Here is a 6033-nt window from a genome sequence, read left to right as displayed (position 1 = left end):
ATCGACTTGGTTTTGAATAGAATAAAATAGAATTCTTTATTGGCCAAGTGTGATTGGACACACAGGGAATTTGTGCCTACCGTCCCTGTCCTATTGTCTACTTTTTATCATTACTTATCTAATGTTTTATATGTACAAATTATCACCCTATAATTGTTTGACAAATAAATAAATAAATAAATACATAAATAAACATTTGTCAATAATGAAGAGGTGCAACACTTAATGATTGTCATAGGGTGCAAATATGCAATCAGGAAACAATCAATATTAATATAAATCATAAGGATATAAGCAACCAGTTACAGTCATACATTCCTAAGTGGGAGGAAATGGGTGATAGGAATGATGCGAAAAAAACTAGTAGAAATAGTGCAGACTTAGTAAATAGTTTGACAGTGTTGAGGGAATTATTTGTTTAGCAGAGTGATGGTGTTTGGGGAAAAAACTCTTCTTGTGTCTAGTTGTCTTGGTGTGCAGGACTCTGTAGCGACGTTTTGAGGGTCGGAGTTGAAACAGTTTGTGTCCAGGATGTGAGGGGTCAGTAAATATTTTCACCAGCCTCTTTTTGACTGGTGCAGTATACAGGTGCTCAATGGGAGGCAGGTTGGCAGCAATTGTTTTCTCTGCAGTTCTGATTCTCCTCTGAAGTCTGTGTCGGTCTTGTTGGGTTGCAGAACCGAAATAGACACTAATAGAGGTGCAGATGACAGACTCAGTGATTCCTCTGTAGAACTATATCAGCAGCTCCTTGGGCAGTTTGAGCTTCCTGGTTGGTTGGTTGGTTGGTTGGTTGGTTGGTTGGTTGGTTGGTTGGTTGGTTGGTTGGTTGGTTGGATGGGAGGATGGGAGAGTGTGTGGGTGGCTGAATGGGAGGGTGGGTTGGGTGGATGGATGGATGGATGGATGGATAGATAGAGGATAGATGGATAGGTAGGTAGGTAGGTAGGTAGGTAGGTAGATAGATAGATAGATAGATAGATAGATAGATAGATAGATAGATAAAGATAGATAGATAGAGGATAGATAGATAGATAGATAGATAGATAGATAGATAGATAGATAGATAGATAGATAGATAAAGATAGATAGATAGAGGATAGATGGATAGATAGACAGACAGACAGACAGACAGACAGATAGATAGATAGATAGATAGATAAAGATAGATAGATAGATAGAGGATAGATGGATAGATAGATAGATAGATAGATAGATAGATAGATAGATAGATAGATAGATAGATAGATAGACCGACCTTTCAAAAAGACCGTGACCACGTAGCAGAATGGTCTAAAACCTGGCAACTTCAAATCTCCACCACTAAATGCTCTGTCTTACATATTGGTAAAAAGAATCAGAATACTAAATATAAACGTGGAGGAATTGAACTTATTGATAATCCTCAATCTGTCAAAGACCTTGGAGTACTCATATGCAATGACCTAAGTCCTAGAGCCCACTGCAACAACATTGCCAAAAAGGCTTTAAGAGTTGTTAACCTAATCCTTTGCAGCTTCTTCTGTGGTAATTTTGAACTGCTAACCAGAGCTTACAAAGCATTTGTCAGACCAATCCTAGAATACAGCTCACCTGTATGGAACCCACATTGCATATCTGACATCAACACAATTGAGAGAGTCCAGAAATATTTCACAAGAAGAGTCCTTCACTCCTCTTCTCACAACAAAATACCTGACTCCACCAGACTTGAAATTCTTGGTTTAGACAACTTACAACTCCATCGTCTCCGTTCCGACTTAATTATAGTTCATAAAACCATATACCAAAACATCCTACCTGTTAACGACTACTTCACCTTCAACCACAACAACACACGAGCACGAAATCGATTTAAACTCAATGTCAACCGCTCCAAACTTGACTGCAAAAATACGACTTCAGCAACAGAGTAATCAACGCCTGGAATGCACTACTTCTGTGGGTTTCTACTCCTAACCCCAAAACCTTTAACCTTAGACTATCTACCATTGACCTCTCCCCCTTTCTAAGAGGTCTGTAAGGGGCGTGCATAAGCGCACCACTGTGCCTACCGTCCCTGTCCTATTGTCTTCTTTTGTTACTTTTTATCATTACTTATCTAATGTTTTATTTCTACAAATTACCACCCTGTAATTGTTTGATAAAATAAATTAAAAAAAATTAAAAAAAATAGATAGATGAAAGATAGAGATAGATGTGATAGAGAGAGTAATTGGTAGACACACAGTTGGGTCAGATGGGTAGATAAATGGATAACATAGAAAGAAAAGTAATGATAAATATAAAAAACCCTAAGAAGACAGCTTTGTGGGCGGGCAGTTTTGAGGCTTTCCTGAAAAGGCCTTTCTTTGCTCCAAGGACAATATTCCTTCGGATGCCACTGTCCAGCCAGAAGGCAGCAACCGGTCAGCGCCCAACTCTCCACCAGCTGGGCAGTGCATCCTATTAACTCCACACAATGGATGCCAGAGAGATGGCTGGTCCTGAAAGGACCTATTCTTGATGGGACAAAGCCGGCTTGAGTCGGCCGCCCCCGTCTTCCCTCCCTCCGAAGGCTGCCTCGCATTCCAGGCTCGGTCACCAAGAGCCCTTGAAGATGGGGAGGGGGAGATTCGGCAAGGACGCCCCAAGCCAGCCCCAGAGAACCGAAAATTTCCCATCCAATGTGGAAGCAAGAGAGAAGTTCAGAAGGTTTAGCTCAGGGGGAGCAGGGTTATCCTGGGAACAGGGGGGCACGGGGGGGGGGATTTTACCTTAGACTATCCACAGACGGTTGACCTCTCTCTCTTCCCCTCTCTCTTCCCCTCCCCCTCCCTCTTCCCTTCTCTACCTTCCATTTACCTTCTTCCCTTCCTGTCCTCCCCCCTCCCTTCTCCCCTCCTCCCCCTCATAAAAAAGACTTCCCACCTATTCTGAACCCTGCAGGATAAGCTGGTGGGAGCCCTAATCCAAGACATTTGAGGGCACCAGATGGGCAAAGGCTACAGAAGACCCCAAAGGCTTTGGAATTCTTCATCCTTCTCTGGAGCACCCAGTTGCAGGAGGGGGAGAGTTGCATGTAGATTTTGTGCAATCTTCCCTTCTCTGGGGCTTCCTTTCCACACCCAGCAATTCTCTGTGGATCTACCCCACTTGGCCAAAGCAAATATTCTCTTCCCATAGGAGAACCCAGTCTTGTGCTTAAATAGATCTAATCACGCAGTAGGACTCTACTGCTCTTATTCTTCTGCTATTACCTACCTTACAACTATCCCTTTGTTGGTTGTATTGTATGATTCATGATTTATAACTTTTATGTTCTACACCAGAGACAAATTCCTTGTGCGTTGAATCACACTTGGCCTATAAATAATATTCTATTCCTTTTCCTTCCTTCTCTTCCCTCCTCTCCTCCCCTCTCTTTTCCTCCCCTCCTCTCTCCTCTCCTCTCTTCTCCCATTCTCTTCTTCATTCTTCTCTTCTTCATTCTTCTCTTCTCTCCTCCCCTCCTCTCCCCTCTGTTCCCCTCCTCTCTCCTCTCCTCTCCTCTCCCATTCTCTTCTTCATTCTTCTCTTCTCTTCTTCATTCTTCTCTTCTCTCCTCCCCTCCTCTCCCCTCTGTTCCCCTCCTCTCTCCTCTCTTCTCCCATTCTCTTCTTCATTCTTCTCTTCCCTTCCCATCCCATTTTTCATTAATCTCTTCCTCTTCCTCTTCTCTTCCTTTCTCTTCTCTCCTCTCCCCTCCTCTTTCTTCCTATTCCTATTATTCCTATTCCTTATTCTATTATTTCTGTTTCTATTATTTTGATTTCTACTATTTCCATTTCTATTCTATTTCATTATATTCTCTATTCTGTATGCTATAGAGTCTTCCATTTGTAAAGGAGAGGCATAAAAAGCAGCTAGCAGGAACAGCAGCCTCCGTCCTGCCTTAAAGGCTTCCAGCCCCACCGGGATATTTATCGGGAGGCAAAGATTGATGGCCCAACCTCTTGCTAAACTGGTGGAGCTTCAAGGGCAGCGTTGGCACCTGTGCCGCCAGCCCTCTCGTGCTGCTTGGGGGTTGCCCAGTCTTGGTACACTTTCTTGGATTCTGCAGCCTCTGCAACTTCCACATCTGTGTAAGAGAAAAACCTGCTGGCCGTCATCTCCATTATTTAGGAACAAACAGCTGGACGGATCGTTCCACCTTCTGAGTTATAATTGGTTTGTTCGCTGCTGGTTTAATGCCACCTTTAAAGGGAGGAAAAGAACAGGGGGCTGAGCAAATTAGAATAGAACAGAATAGAATAGAATAAGAACATGGAATAGAATAGAATTGAATGAGAACATGGAATAGAATAGAATAGAATGGAACAGAACAGAACAAAACCAAATAGAATAGAACAGAACGGAATGGAATAGAGAAGAGAAGATAGAATAGATAGGAACACAGGAAATAGAATAGAATAGAATAGATAAGAACAGAGGGGATAGAATTAGAATAGAATAGAACAGAACAGAACAGAGAAGATAAGATAGAATAGATAGGAACACAGCAAAGAGAATAGAATAGATAAGATATAATAGATAAGAACAGAGGGAATAGAATTAGAATAGAATAGAACAGAACAGAACAGAGAAGAGAAGATAGAATAGATAAGAACACAGGAAATAGAATAGAATAGAATAGATAAGATAAAATAGAATAGAATAGATGAGAAGAGAGGGAATAGAATTCGAATAGAATAGAACAGAACAGAGAAGAGAAGATAGAATAGGTAAGAACACAGGAAATAGAATAGAACATAATAGAATAGAATAGATAAGATAAGATAAGATAGAATAGATAAGAACAGAGGGAATAGAATTAGAATAGAACAGAAGAGAAGAGAAGATAGAATAGATAAGGACACAGGAAATAGAATAGAACAGAATAGAACAGAATAAGAACATGGAATGGAATTGGATAGAATAAGAACATAGGCATGCCATAGATTCGCCATCACGGGTCTGGGTTCTCCTCCTGCCTCAGCTGGGGGTTGGACTAGAAGACCTCTTAGCTCCCTTTCTAGCAATATTCCAATGGGAAAACCACAGCAAAACCTTAGAACGACATCTTGCCAACAACTGTCGCTATCGAAGAGGCGACTAAACACTTTACTCAACTACTCCAATGGAAGGGAAGGGACCCAATCCCCCCCTCCCGCCTGCTTCCATGGCAACGCCGATACCGGTTGTCGTGGTGAGAGATGCAAGCATCTCCTGATTAGTCACTGATCCGCATCACAGGCCCCAAAGGCCACGGTGGCCTCATGGGCTTTTAGCCAAGCCTTTGAAATCCCCACGGAGAAAGAATTCCGGCTGTGCTTCTTCAAGAGAATGGGGGGCTCGCCGAAATTGGGGGCGGGGGGGGGGATTGGGTAGACAGTTTAATTTAATTTAATTCCTTAGACTTATAATGTTCTTGGGGTCTTCATATACACCCCCACCCCCGCAAAAGCAGGTTGAGAAAATTGGGGCTCATACCAATCAGCTGTTGCTGGAGTTGGAGGGTCATGTTGAGGTCATGTAGTCTAACCCTCCCTGCCCCTACTTCCCTTCCTTCCAGACTACACAGATTGAGTTCATGAAGTCTTTCCTGATACGTTTTATGCTTAAGACCTTCCACCATTTTTGTAGCCCGTCTTTGGACCCCTTCAATTTGATCCATCTCTTTTTGTAGGTGAGGTCTCCAGAACTGAACACAGTATTATTCCAAATGTGCTCTCACCAGCATTCTATATAAGGGGATCATAATCTCCCTCTTCCTGCTTGTTATACCTCTAGCTATGCAGCCAAGCATTCTACTTGATTTTCCTACTGCCTGACTGCACTGTTCATCCACTTGGAGACTGTTAGAAATCACGAACCCAAAATCCTTCTCTTCTGAAGTTTTTGCTAACACAGAACTGCCAATACAATACTCAGATTGAGGATTCCTTTTCCCCAAGTGCATTATTTTACATTTGGAAACATTAAACTGCAGTTTCCATTGCTTTGACCATATATCGAGTAAAGCTAAATCATTTA

This window comes from Erythrolamprus reginae, chromosome 3, assembly GCF_031021105.1.
Source record: "Erythrolamprus reginae isolate rEryReg1 chromosome 3, rEryReg1.hap1, whole genome shotgun sequence".
NCBI classification, from domain to species: Eukaryota; Metazoa; Chordata; class Lepidosauria; order Squamata; family Dipsadidae; genus Erythrolamprus; species Erythrolamprus reginae.
Note: the sequence above shows the minus strand (reverse complement) of the source record.